Raw genomic sequence first — 15,956 nt, 5'->3', positions numbered from 1 at the left:
GGACTTCAAAAAGTTCATGGGAAAATGGAAGTAAAAGATAGAAATATAAACTTTATTTCTCAATATAAGCTCCATCAAGTTCAAGACTTTTCTAAGTAATGATACCAGGTATTTAGTCCATTCTTAGAGAACTGAGAGTTCTGGGAATGTAACCATATCAGTGCAGTATTTTTTACATTATTAACTGGAAAAAAATGGGTTTCTTTTATAGATTTTTTTTTTAGTTTAGGATACAAAAAGAAGTCAGAAAGAGCCCATTGGGACTATATGGTGGATGCTTTCAAAATTGGCCTTGCTTGAGAGAGGAATGAGCAGAAGTATTGCTGTGGTGAAGAACTCTCTGGTCAAGACTTTCTGAGTGTTTTTCTGCTAAAGCTTTGGCTAACTTTCTCAAAGCACTCTCATAATAGCAGTTGTTACCATTCTTTGGCCCTCCAGAAAGCCAACAAGCAAAATGCCTTGAGCATCTCCCCAAAACTATTGCCATGACCTTTACTCTTCACTGGCTCACTTTTGCTTTGACTGGACCATGTCCACCTCTTGGTAGCCATTGCTCTGATTGTGCCTTGTCTTCAGGATCATACTGGTCAAGCCACATTTCATCTCCTGTTATAATTCTTCAAAGAAATGCTTCAAGATCTTGGTCCTACTTGTTTAAAATTTTCATTGAAAGCTCTGCTCTTGTCTGCAACTGGTCTAGGCACATCAGTTTTGGCACCCACAGAGTGGAAAGTTTTCTCAAATTCAATTTTTCAGTCAGAATTGTGTAAGCTGAACCAACTGCAATGTCTACGGTGTTGGCTATTGCTTGTGCCATTAGTTGTTGGTTTGCTTCAATTAGGGCATGAACAAGATGAACTTTTTCCTTGCAAATTGATGTGAATGGTCTGCCACTGAGGACTTCATCTTTGATATCATCATGTCCTTTCTTAAAATGAGTTATCCACTTGTAAACTGTTGATTTCTTTGGGGCATTGTCCTCATAAACTTTTCATAAAGCATTAGTGGTTTCACCGTTCTTCTACCCAAGCTTCACCGTAAAGTTGATGTTTAATCTTGCTTCAATTTTACAGAGTTCATGTTACTCTGTTAGGAGCTCTTTTCAAACGGATGCCTTATCCTTCTTAGTGCCTCAAACTAGATCTTGTTCAGATTTTATAACAAATTAGTGAGTTTACTTTGGTGTATAAACATTTTGAAATTTATGCATAGTTTTTTGATAATACACATTTCACATGAATTTTTGAAAACCCTTGTAATTGGGGCTGTTTGTCCAATTTGACAATTTCTTTTAATTGGGATGTTTAGGCCACAATTAACATTTAATACAATTATTGATATGATTGAATTTAGTAACCAGTTTATTACTTGTTTTCTGTTTTTCCATCCTCTTTTTTGTTCCTCTCTTATCTCTTTCCTACCTAATTTTGGATTATAGTATTTCGATATTTATTAGTATTTGATTTTAATGTATCTACTGTAGACTTTTAAGATATAATTTGTATTTTTTTAGTGGTTGATCTAGGGATTTATATACATACATACACACATACATACACATGCATACTCTTAATGTATACTATTCTTTACACTTTATATTAATATTGTACTAGCTACTTCATGTACATTATAAAAATCTTTCAACAGTGTAGATTACTTTCCTTCCTCCTGCCATCCTTTATTTTGTAGATGTCACATATGTTATATCCATATACACTGTAAACAACATGTGACAATATTGTAATTTTCACTTTAAAAAGTTAAATATATTTTAAAACACCCAAGAGGAAAAAATAGATATTTATATTCATTCAGATATTTATCATTTCTGATGCTTACTATTTGATCCTGAAATCCCGATTTCCCTCTAGTATCATTTGCTTCAACCTGGAAGGCAATTTCCTTTAGCATGTTTTATAATGCAGGGATGTTGGCAACAAATTCTTTTAGTTTTCCTTTACATGAAAGTCTTTATCTTGTTTTAAATCTTAAAGCATATTTTGTCCGCCTATAGAATTCTGGGTTGATTTTTTTTTTTCTTTCAGCACTTTAAAGATATTGCTCCATGTCATCTGGCCTCCATGGTTTCTGCTGATAAATTTGCAATCATTAAAATCATTGTTATGCTGTGTGAATGTGCCATTTTAAAAATGACTACTTTTAAGATCTTAAAAAAATATTTGGTCATTTAGCAGTTTGACTATAATGTGTCTAGGCATAGTTTTCTTTGAATTTATCCTATCTGGAGTTCTTTGAGCTTCTTAAATCTGCTAATTTATGTCTTTCAGAAAATTCAGGACTTTAAAAATCATTATTGCTTTAATTTTTTTTCTGTTTCCATCTTTTTCATACCTCTTGGAAATAGTTTGTAATTACATGGACATTAGACCTTTTGATATTTTCCCATACGTCCCTGAGGTTCTAGCTTTTTTATTTTTTTCCTCTCCATCCTTCAGATAGGAATATTTCTATTGATTTAGTTTAAAGTTCACTAACTTTTTTTTTTTTGATACAGAATCTCACTCTGTTGCCCAGGCTGGAATGCAGTGGTGCAGTCTTGGCTCAGTGCAACACTGCCTCCCGGGTTCAAGCAATTCTCTGCCTCAGCCTCCAGAGTAGCTGGGATTACAGGCGCCTACCACCACACCCAGCTAATTTTTGTATTTTTAGTAGAGACGAGGTTTCACCATCTTGGCCAGGCTGGTCTTGAACTCCTGACCTTGTGATCCACCCACCTCAGCCTCCCAAAGTGCTGGGATTACAGGCATAAGCCACCGTGCCTGGCCTTCACCAACTTTTTTCTCTGCCATCTATATTCTGCTATTGAGCCCATCCAGTGAAATTCTTATTTCTGTTACTGTATGTTATAATTCTAAAACTTTCTATTTATTTTTATATAATATGTTTTCTGATGAGATTTCTTTTCTTTTATTCATTTCAGGTATGTTTATCTTTACCTCAATGAAAGTAATAATAGCTACATAAAGTCATTGTCTAAAAACTCCACTATCTTAATAAGCTCAGAATTAGCATCTGTTGATTGTTTTTTCTTCCTAGAATTGGTCATATTTTTCCAGTGCTTTTTATGACAAGCAATTTTGGATTGAGTCCTGGACACTGGCACTCTTATGATATATAGATTTTGGGTTCTGTTATAATCATCCAGAAAATATTGATTTTTTTGTTGTAGTAGGCAATTAACCTAGGCAGGTGCAGATGAAAACCTCTTCTTGCCTTCTTTGAGTGGTGGTCCAAATCTCAATTTATTTCTTTGAGCTTTTGCTATTTTGAGTCTGTTCCATGCATATGTGGTTCTGGGATTGGCAGAGTTTGTGTTCATCAACAGAAGTAGGTGGAAAATTTCTGTTGATCTAGCTTAAAGTTCACTAACTTTTTAGGCAAGAGGGCAAGAAGAGGTTACCATCTCTTCATCATTATGTTATCATTCTGTTCATCAACAGAAGTAGGTGATGAACACAAACTATGCCAATCCCTAGAACCACATATGCATGGAACAGACTCAAAATAGCAAAAGCTCAAAGAAATAGAGATTTGGATCACCACTCCAGGAAGGCAAGAAGAGGTTATCATCTGAACTTGCCTGGGTTAATTGACTACTAAAACAAAAATATCAATATTCTCTGGATGATTATAACAGAACCCCAAATCTACACATCATAAGAGTGCCAGTGTCCAAGATTCAATCCAAAATTGCTTGCCATAAGAAGCGCTGGAAAAATATGACCAAAATCACTGGAAAAACTAAAAAATGTGAGTTAATTTTTGTATTATGGTGTGAGATAAGTATATATTGAATTTTAATTTTGCTTAGTTTTTAATTTCTAGAAACTCCATTTGGTTCTTTTTTGAATCTTCAGTATCACTTATTGCACCTTTCTCTTCTCTACAGATATCATCAAGCTTGTTTGATTTCTTTAAACATAGTGAGCATTGTTGTTTTGTATTTCGTGTCTGATAATTCTAACATCTGACATCTTTGTGCATCTGTTTCTTTTGTTTGTTGTTTCTGTTGGGTCACAGTTACAGAATTTCATTTCCTCACTTGCCTCTTTATTATATATTGTGTGTTGGACATGGATTTGTGGAAATAATCTAAGACCTGTAATGAAGGTAACTTCTTCCAGAGATGATTTATATTTTCTTCTGTCAGACACTTGGGGGCACTGCCCGACTAAGACTATATTAAAACAATTCAAGTAATTTGAACTTGGGCTTTAATTCTACTTCAGGATTTTGTTTTAACTTCTTTGTCGCCCTCACCTTGGAGGTATAGCCCTTTGGGGTTACCTAGCTTATTGCAGGGACTGCTCCTATCTTGAATAAGTTTAGGGTTTTGATTTTCTTTCCCCACATCATGTGGGTTGTCAAACTAAGGTTCTACCTTTCATAGGGCAGAAAATATTCTCTGGTAAAGGCTGTCTTGTGTAAATGAAACTATCCGGGTTCTTATTTTCTTTCAGCTTGGGCCTATAATTGTTTTTCTCATTATCTTCTTTGCATTTAGGAAGATATTTTTTGCATTTTTCTTTAGGCTCTTTGGTTATTTCCATCAGGAGTTGATCTGAGTTGATCTGAATAGCCCATTCTGCAATGCTATTTACAAGTTTCATTCCCTGCCCTCTACCCCTACCAATGATTAACCAGTTGCCTAAAAACATTTGTTGAAAAACATATGTCACATTTATGTTTTACCCAATAAATACATTGGTCTGTTTCTGACCTATTTTTCTGTTCCATTCATTTCTTATTATTCACTGTGATTAATGGTTAGACACCACCACAAGAAGGCTGACTATCCTCATTTCCTTTGTTGGCCTCTGTAACCAGTAGCCTTGATTTTCAAATGGTGGCCTAGAACATGCTCATGCATTGCTCGTGGGAATGTAAAATAGTACAAGCTTTATAGCAAAACATTCAGTTACATCTAAAAAAAACTATTTATGCATTTATCCTTTAATGTAGAAATACAACTTCTAGGAATTTATCTTGAAGTTACACCATAGAAAATCAAAATTCATACATAAATATTATTTATTACAGCATCTATAGTTGCAAAATATAGAAACAAACTAAATGCCTAGGAAATTGGTTGAATAAACATTATACATTTACACAACAGAGCATTGTGAAGCTGTAAAAAAGAGTGAGGAAGATGCATATGAACCTATAAAGATTTCTGGGAAACCTAGTTAAATGAAAAATGTAAAGTGCAAAAGAGTTCGTATAGTATACTGCCATTTGTATAAGAAACAAGGCTACTCATATGTATCTGCTTAATTTTGCAAAGAGAAACACAGAAAGAATAAACCATAAACTTATAAAATTGGTTTCCTTTAGAGGTTGGTGGGAACAGGGCAAACCATTTAGTATTTTAAATATTCAAATGTAAAATTAAATATAAAAAGACAAGAAGCAAACCATTAACACAAGTAAACCAAATGTGTATTATTAAGAATTTGTATAATTCTTAATAATACACAAGTTTGTATAAGAAGCAAGACTACACATATGTATCTGCTTAATTTCACAAAGAGAAACACAGAAATAATAAACCACAAACTTATAAAATTGGTTTCCTTTAGAGTTTGGTGGGAACAGGGCAAACCATTTAGTATTTTAAATATTCAGAATGTAAAATTAAATATAACAAGACAAGAAGTGAACCATTAACATAAGTAAACCAAATGTGAATTATTAAAACAATAAAATAATCACACAGAAATAATACGAGTAACTTTGAACACAGTACTCTGTATATCTTCAAGAGGATATAGTCTAAGGAAAAAGAACTGTAAAAGATTCTTGAATTTACTCAATAACTAGTTGTTGCTGCTAGTGGTAGTAGTATGGTAAATCTAAAACTATATTGTTGGTATTTATAGGATAGAGAAAATGAGTAAATATCTTAATTTTATTGGAAACCAGGTTTCTTACTATAGGAGAACAGAGGTATAAAATATGACATCGGGAAAGGAGAGGAACACATAGTCCCAAGATATTTTTCCTCAGATTACTTATTAATTGCATAGGGGGAAATAATAACTTTATATGGAGAACCTGACTGACACCACTTTAATTAAGGGATCAAAGTCAACATCACCAATATTAGGACAAACTGACATCATGTGCTTATAATACAAGGCACTGAAAAGAACACAAGATCATTTCTGTAATATTTCTGCCAAAAATGCGTGGCCTGCATCTAATAAGAAGGAAACATCAGACATACTGAAATTGAAGAATAGTGTACAAAACAACTGCCTGTATCCTTCAAAAATATCAATGTCATGAAATGCAAAGAAACTGAGAAAGTTTTCCAGATTAAAGGAAAAAAAAGAGCCATGATAAGTAAATGCAAATTCATAACCTATCATAGATCCTAGATAAGGGGGAAATTGGGACAATTTAAGTATTGATTGTATATTACATATTGAAATTTATTATTATTAAATTTTCTCTACTTTAAAAATGAACTGTACTATGATCGTAGAAGTTCTTAAGTTATGCACACTGAATATTTGGGGGTAAAAGGCAATAATGTCTGCATCTTATTCTTAAGTGGTTCTAAAAATAATATATGTATGTATATATTCACATTATGTCTACATATACGTATATACATGTATGAAGAGGGTGTATATGCTAAAGAAAGTATGAGACAGTGTTCACAATTGGTGAATGAGAGGTTTCTAAAATGTAGGCCATAGGAATCTGAAAGAGTCTAACATAGTAATCAGATCTGGGCTTAGAATCTTTATGAAGAAAACACCTTACTGCTTCAAGGTACTTTGTGGGGCACAGTGTCCAGAGAGTGACCAGTTAAAGCCTAAAGGAGCCAGGCCTCTGCCTGGTATAGCAGAGCCCGGTACAGATAATGCTTGAGGAGACTGGTCAAAGGGGGCTCAGGATCAGGAAACACCACATTAAAACTTCCAGGAGATACAATTTCAAACTCATCAAACAGGCAACCATTAAAGATCTTCTAATTCAAAGGACTGATGAAATGAAAACTCTCATACATTGCTGGTATCAAATAGTGAATTGGTATCATCATTTTGGAGGTTAATTTGGTTATGTGTCAGTCTGAGTCCAACAGGATACAGAAACCACACGGTTATTTTAACAGAGAAAGTTCAATAAAAAGAATGATTAAGTCCAACAGAATATTATAGTAACAAGGGATCAGTAATAAGAAATGAACTCTAAACAATGCAGAAATAACAGATATAAGCAGTAGCCACTATCTTTGTGGCTTAGATAGACGCCCATGGAAGAGCTCCCTCCCCTCAAGGCTGAGATCCTGACCATGTTGGAGAGGGCATGACATGGCTAACCAGATGGCAGATAATTGTGACATCATACCAGTACAACTTGCTGAAAATCTTCCAGCAAATGGAGGCTGCTGAGGAAACCTGTTCACAGGGACGTATCTCACCAGATGCACTTTGTGGCAAAACCACCTAAAGGGCGTTCCAGGGGCAGCTGCTGGCTGCTGTGCACTGCAGAAGCCTAATGCTGCAAAAGCTGCACATGATCCAGAAGCCAAATGCTGGAGGAGCTGTGCCTGCTTCAGGAGCTTTGTGCTGGGGAAACTGTCACAGTATAGGGCTTTCCAGGCTGACACACCAGCACCAGCAAGCAAACCCTTTCCATCTGCAGTGCTTCTCCATTGCCCTCAACTGCTATAGCTTCACATTGTACCAGCTGACAAAAGAAAAATATTTAAAGGGCCCAGATGCATTTTCATGGAGCTGGCAAAAAAGTACAAATTTAGATTTAAATTCTAATAAATGAACTGGCATACGTTATAGCTAGGAAGATTTCAGATGTGTATACCATATTATTGCTAGACAATTTTCTACAAAGGAATTATCTCAATGCCTCCCGGATCTAGGAAGCAGAACTATTGGACACTGTCTTTTGGGCACCACCATGGGAGAAACTGGCATCATAAAACCTTAGGTCACTTTATCAAAGAGCCAAATTCCTGAGAGAGAATACATGATTGGCCTAGCTTGGGTCATATGCCTACACTTTGGTCAGGATATCGTAATTCATGGCCCCATTATGATTTCAGGAAATTGAAACCATGGTAGTCTCCCTCCACCATCTCCCCCAAAATCAAGGTGTATTTATGGGACAGTGGAATTGATTTTGGGCATAGGAAAGTAACAGATCCTCTCTAGAGCAGGAGCTGGCAAACTAGTGTCTCTGGGCCAAATCTGGCTCAACATGTATTTTTGTGTGACTCGTGAGCTAAGAATGATTTCTACATTTTTATTTTCTTTTATTATTACTATTTTTTTGAGACAGAGTCTTGCTCTGTTGCCCAGGCTGGAGTGCAGTGGCATGATCTCAGCTCAGTGTGACCTCCACCTCCTGGGTTCAAGCAATTTTATTGCCTCAGCCTCCTGGGTAGCTGGGGTTACAGGCACCTGCCACCATGCATGGCTAATTTTAGTATTCTCAGTAGAGATGGGGTTGCACCATGTTGGCCAGGCTGCTCTTGAACTCCTGATCTCAAATTATCTGCCTGCCTCAACCTCTCAAAGTGCTGGGATTATAGGCATGAGCCACCCTGACTGGCTGATTTTGACATTTTTAAATGATTGAAAAAAAATGAAAGCAAAGTTATATTTTGTGACATGTAAAAAAATCATATGAAATTCAAATTTTAGTGTCCACAAATAAAAGTTTATTGAAGCATAGGTACACTTTATTGTCCATGGCCTTGTGCTTTCATACTACAACGGCAGAGTAGTAGAGTTATGACAGAGACTGTGTGGTCTCTGTAATGGTTAATATTAGGTGTCAACTTGATTGGATTGAAGGATGCTTGGATAGCAGGTAAAGAATTATTTCTGGGTGTATCTGTGAGAATGTTGCCAGAGGAGATTAACACTTGAGTCAGTGACTGGGAGAGGAAGACCCACCCTCAATCTGGGTGGACACCATCCAATCAGCTGTCAGTACTGCTAGAACAATGCAGGTGGGAGAAGGTGGGATAAGCTGGCTTGCTGAGTCTTCTGGCTTTCATCTTTCTCCCATGCTTGATACTTTCTGCCCTTGAACAGCTGACTACAGATTCCTTGGCCTTTGGACTCTTGGATTTACACCAGTTGTTTTCTGGGGGTTCTCAGGCTTTTGACCACAGACTGAAGGCTGCACTATTGGCTTCCCTACTTTTGAGGTTTTGGGACTCGAACTGGCTTCCTTGCTCCTCAGCTTGTAGAAGGCCTATCCTGGGACTTCACCCTGTGATCGTGTGAGTCGATTCTCCTAAATAAACTCCCTTTCGTATATACAACTATCCTACTAGTTCTGTCCCTCTAGAGAACCCTGACTAATACAGTCCCCAAAGTCTAAAGTATTTACAATCTGGCCCTTTATAGCAGGGGTCCCCAATGCGCAGGCCATGGACCAGTACCTGTTGGGAACCCTGCCACACAGCAGGAGGTGAGTGGTGAGCAAGTGAGCAAGGCTGAGCTCTGCCTCCTGTCAGATAAGCGGTGGCATTAGATTCTCTTAGGAGCATGAACTCTGTTGTGAAGTGTGCATGCAAGGGATCTAGGTTGGGCATACTCCTTATGAGAATCTAATGATAAATGAAGATTCTCATAAGGAGGATGAATCATCCCAAAACCATCCCCCCACAACTATCCATGCAAAAATTGTCTTCCACGAAATAGGTCCCTGGTGACAAAAAGGCTGGGCAGTGCTGCTTTATAGATAAATGTCCACATTCCTCTCTTCCTGCTCTAGAGTCTTTCTATGCTAAGTGTAGTGTGCAGACCAGCAGGCAGGAGGTGGGGCCCCACTCCAGATCCACTGAATCTACACTTGCACTAGATTCCCAGGTGATTCATTTGCACAAGGAAGTTACAGAGACACTGCTTTAAAGAAGGTAAGTCTGAATCCTGGGAGGAGCCCATTTTATTACTGTTTCTTACCATTTTTGACCTGCCAATATGTATGAGGCATTGTGATTTACTGCCATTGTTCATCAGGTCCCTTCTATTTTCAAAGGTCATATATATGTTAAATCTACCTTAGACAATAGAGGTTTATTGTAAGAATATAAAGGAAGGAAGGATGGAGAATAGGCAGGAAGAAAGAAAGGGATGGAAGAAGGGAGGGAGAAATGTCAAGATACTACGTCAGCTGGGGTCCCTCTTGAGGATCTGTTGGAGGCATTGATTTCAGTTGAAACTCCAGCAGTAGCCCTAGTGGTCGCCAGAAGCTGTAGTGATTGGAAAGCTGTTGTAGATTGACATGAGCTGGGATTATAGGTGCCTGCCACCATGCCTGGCTAATTTTTGTATTTTTAGTAGAGATGGGGTAAAAAAAAAATTGTATTTTTAGTAGAGACTAGCCATGTTGGCCAAGCTAGTCTCGAACTCCTGACCTCAGGTGATCCACCTGCCTCGGCCTCCCAAAGTGCTGGGATTACAGGTGTGAGCCACCGCACCCAGCCAATTTTTGTAATATTCTTTTTTGTTATTTCAACATAGTTTATATGTCTTCACCAGATTAGATTTTATCTCAAGAAACCATTTTCTTTGTTCATCCATAAGAAGCAGCTCCTCATCCTTTAAAGTTTTATCAGGTTGCAGCAATTCATTCACATCCTCAGGCCTTAATTTTAATTCTGGTTCTCTTTTTATTTCCACTACATCTGTAGTTACTTCCTCCACTGAAGTTTTGATCCCTTCAAAGTCATCTATGAGCATTGGAATCAACTTCCAAACTCTTGTTAAGGTTGATATTTTGACCTCCTCCTATAAATCACAAACGTTCTTAATGTCATCTAGAATGGTGAATTCTTTCCAGAAGGTTTTCAATTTACTTTGCCTAGATGCATCGGAGGAATCACAATTTATACTATAGCCTTATGAAACTTATTTCTTAAATAATAAGACTTGGAAGTTGAAATTACTCCTTGACCCATTGGCTGAAAAATGGATTGTGTAAGCAGGCATGAAACAACATTTATCTCCTTGTACATCTCCATCAGAGCTCTTGGGTGACCAGGTGCATATCAGTGAGCTGTAAGATTTTGAAAGAAATCTTTTTTTCTGAGCAGTGGTTCTCAATAATGGGCTTTAAATATTCAGTAAACCATGCTGTCAACAGATGTTCTGTCATCCCAGCTTTGTTGTTTCATTAGTAGAGCATTGGCAGAGTAGATTTAGCATGATTATTAAAGGCCCTATGATTTTCAGAATGGTGAATGAACCTTGGCTTCAACTTAAAGTCCCAAGCTATATTAGCCCCTAACCAAAGAGTCAAACTGCTCTATGAGGCTTTGAAACCAGGCATTGACTTCTCTTCTCTAACTATGAAAGTCCTATAAGGCATCTTCTTTCAATTTCAAGCTGTTTCATCTACATTGAAACAGTTTAGTGTAGCCATCTTCATCAATGATCTGAGCTAGATCTTCTGGAGAACTTGCTGCAGCTTCTACATCAGTACTTGCCGCTTCATCTTATATTTTTATTTGATAGAGATGGCTTCTTTCCTTAAACCTCATGATCTGACCACTGCTAGCTTCCAATTTTTCTTTTGCAGCTTCCTCATACCTCTCAGCCTTCAGAAAATGGAAGAGAGTTTGGCCTTTGCTGTGGATTAGGCTTTGGCTTAATGGAATGTTATGGCTGAGTCGATCTTCCATCCAGACTACTCAAACTTTCTCCACATCAGCAATAGGGATGTTTTGCTTTATTATTATTATTATTATTATTATTATTATTATTCATGTGTTCACTGGAGTAGCACTTTTAATTTCCTTCAAGAACTTTTTGTTTGCATTCACTACTTAGCTGTTTGGTGCAAGAGGCCTGGCTTTCAGCCTGTCTTGGCTTTTGACATGCCTTCCTCGCTAGGCTTAATCATTTTTAGCTTTTGATTTAAAGTGAGAGATGTATGACTCTTCCTTTTACTCAAATACATCAAAGCCACTGTAGGGCTATTAATTGGCCTAATGTCAATATTATTGTCTCTGAAGGAATAGAGAGGATTGAAGAGAGGGATAGAGACAGGTGAGCAGCTGGTCAGTGGAGCAGTCAAAACATGCATAACATTTATCAAGTTCATTGTCTTATATAGGGGTGGTTCATGGTTCCTGAAAACAATTACAATAGTAACATCAAAGATGACTGATCACAGATCATCATAACAGACATAATAAGAATGAAAAAGTTTGAAATACTATGAGAATTACCAAAATGTAACACGGCGACACACAGCAAGCACAGGCTATTGGAAAAAATGATGGCGACAGACTTGCTGAACACAGGGTTGACACAAACCTTCAATTTGTAAAAAGTACAGTATCTGTGAAGTACAATTAACATAAAGCACAATATCTGTGAATAACAATAAAACAAGGTGTGCCTATAGTTAGAATAATTTGAAAATGCTAAGAGACTATCAAGTCTAAATCCATAAAGTTCTGTCTTACCACACAGACTAACTTTCTAGATTATCCCTCATTATCTCTGGGATTCTTATCTGCATATGGCTCTCTAATTTTGCCCAGTCTTCCACCCCTCCCAGCCCAGCTACCCATTTTGCATTTTGACACTCATTGTCTCAGTTAAATACTCTATGTCTTTGAATTCTTCTCTAAAACTTTTGCCTCTTACTGTAGCCAGACTGTCCCTTGAAGGCTTTGCTTCCCCTATGATCCTTACAAGTGATGATTGTTATTCTCCAGCATCCTACAGAACATTTGGTCTTGGGATGCAGGAGAATAACAATCATCACTTGTAAGTCTTTATCCATTCTTGCCATTGCTATTCCTAGAAAAAACTGCCCTTCTTCCTTAAAATAAAAATACAAAAATATTGGCTGGGTGCGGTGGCTCACGCCTGTAACCCAGCATTTTGGGAGGCCAAGGCGGGCGGATCACTTGAGGGCAGGAGTTCGAGGCCAGCCTGGCCAACATGGTGAAACCCTGTCTCTATTAAAAATACAAAAAATTAGCCAGGCATGGTGGCGGGCACCTGTAATCTACTTTGGAGGCTGAGGCATGAGAATCGCTTGAACCCAGGAGGCGGAGGTTGCGGTAAGCCAAGATCGCACCACAGCACTCCAGCCTGGGTGACAGAGTGAGAATCTATCTCAAAAAAAAAAAAAAAAAAAATCAGAAATATCTTATTTTGGGGGAAACAAATGCCATTCTCTTCAGGGCTACCATGCAGTGATGTGGAGGCAGAGCCTATAGAAGGCTGTGTGGATGCTGGCTGTGACCAGAAGAAGGGTTCCATTTTCTAATTTGCACAGGCATATAAACCATTTCCAAGCCAAGTTTGAACAAGGCTGCATTCATCCAGAGGGTGATTTTCTATGACTTTCTGTTAAGGTGCTCACCGTAGGAAGGAACAGCCACCTCGATAAGAATATACCACCTTCGTATTGTAGTCATCTACAACACTCTCTTCATTCATGGGAGGTTTTACCTCTGATTTATTACCTTTCTCTCCACCGCTACCTTGGTCTTCACTCTTGGTGACACCAATATCAACATAGGGACAAATTACCCATAATGTTACCACTTCCAGAATGTCAATTTTGCTGTTGTGATAAGGTAGCTGAGTGGTTAAGTTGATAAACTGCAAAATTTCAATTTCAAGCATCTTACTGCTAAACTCCTCCCTTCTACCTTTTCAGATCATACCCCTACTATAGCGATTTCAGCAATTCTTCAAGCCCACCATGATTTCCCTTCAGCATTCTCACCTTGAATGAAACCCAACCCCTAGTTAAGTCTAATTTTCTGCCTCTTCTCCTTTTATACCCGTTGCCAAAAGTGGCTAGAGAAAAATGAATGACCATACAGAACGTTGGCACTCTATAATTATGTCCAAAATTCCTCACATATGCCCCCAGTATGACTTGGCAGAGCTATGTCAAGGACTGAATGGTCTGAGATCTTACCACATATGTAAGTTAACAAGTTAGCCTAACAGGGTTTCATGAATGCTGGCATAAGACACAAGACTCCTGGGTCAGAGACAAATAACTATATTATTCATTGCACAGAAAGCAACATAAGCATCAGCATATTTACCATCCTTTCCCACTCCTCCATGTCCCTGACAAATAAGTCCCAATGGATCCTTGCTGATGCCATAGGCTGTATTCAGAAGAATAACCCTGAGACTAGCGACTCACATCTTTTATGATGGGCCCTCACATCTTTTATGGTGGGCAGAGAGCAAGTCTCCTCTTTGCTCCAGAGGGAGAGAGGATCTCTATCTGCCAAGGCTATTTATTATACCAACATCTTTGTAGAGGTACTTGGAAATAAAAGAGTCAGTGCCTTTGCTCACAAGATACACAAAACCCTGAGAGGCCCATGGAGAATTGTCTCTTAATATGACTTGAATCTGGACCATGATCACAGACTTTTTAAAGCTCCTATACAAGTCTTTCACTTGTTCATTGAATCTCCTTGCTTTTTGTCCACTCTTGGGTTTTTTTCTTTCCAATATTTTATCTCGGTTGGGTTGCCCACATTATCATCAACAACGCTTAGATCCTGTAATAATTTTCATTATTTAAAAAAATGCAGAAAGGAGAAACTTTTCACATCTCCCCCCAGCATCTGACCCATTTCTCTTTCCCCATGAAAAAGTGACCTACACTCTCTCTTTCCTCAGTCTCACTGTCTTCTCCTTCCATTTTCTCTTGAATCTACTCCAGTCTGGTTGTGTATCCACTTTACTACTGAAAGGGCTCTGTCAATGCCATCATTGACCTTTACATTGCTTAGTCCAATGCTCAATGCTCAGGTCTCATCTTAACTGGCCTATCTGCAACATTTGACACTGTGTTAATTAGTGTCACCTTCTCAAAGCACTTTCTTCACTTGGCTTCAAAATACTCCTGATTTCTCCCCAATTCACTGGCTGCTTCCCTCTTTCATCTCTTTTACCCACTCCCATGGTGATCTCATCCTGTCTGATAACTTTCAATACCACCCATATTCTGAGGACTCCTAAATGTATTTCTACAGCCTCAGCCTCTGCCCTGATCAACGAGTCTTATATTGACTATGTAGTCACCTTTTCGTCTTAGATGTTTAAACTTAGGTACTAATTCCTTTCCTTACACTCTCCTCAAGGCCTTATTTTCCCAGAGTCATACCTTTTTCAGTGAGGGACACAACCATTTAATAAGGTGTACAGGCCAAAAACTTTGGAGCCATCTTTGGTTTCCTTTTCTCATATCTGCATATACAACCCATCCATGAATCCTGTGGATTTTACCTCCAAAATGTATTCAAAATGCAATCATCACCTTCACCATGAATATTCTAGTACATGCTGCCATCAAGTCTTCCATGGACTATTGCAATAGCTCCTACCTTGCTGCCTACTCTGTTCTTCATGCAGTATTTAGTGTTGAAAAATCCCCAATGACTTTCCATCAAACTAAGACTAAAATCCAAAGTCCTTGCCATAGTCTCCCAGGTCTCCCATAATGTGTATGTACCCCCACCACTACCTCTTGGACTTCAGCTAATATCACTCTCCCCCTCATTCACTGTGCTCCAGCCACAGGAAACTCTTTTCTATTCCTCAGACACTTCATACATTCTCTCTCTCTGGAACATCTGCCTTTGCAGTTCTTCTATGTGGAAAAGCCCACCCCCAGACATCTGCATGGTTTACTTTCTCACTTATAGATTTCTGCTTAAATGTCTTTTTAGTAGGAAGGTGTCCCTTGAACACCACACCTGAAAACAGCATAAGCTGCCCATTACTCTCTATCTCCTTACCTGCTTTATTTTCTTTATGGCACTTAGCATGGACATTATATAGCTGCTGAATTTCATCAGTTCTGAGATGTTATCAGTTGAAATATGTGCTATTATTTCATACACCCATCAAGAAAGAGAAACTCTGACAAAATTGATATCATCTTTCTTG

Source organism: Nomascus leucogenys, chromosome 3 (assembly GCF_006542625.1).
Source record: "Nomascus leucogenys isolate Asia chromosome 3, Asia_NLE_v1, whole genome shotgun sequence".
NCBI lineage: Eukaryota > Metazoa > Chordata > Mammalia > Primates > Hylobatidae > Nomascus > Nomascus leucogenys.
This window is presented reverse-complemented; position numbering follows the sequence as displayed.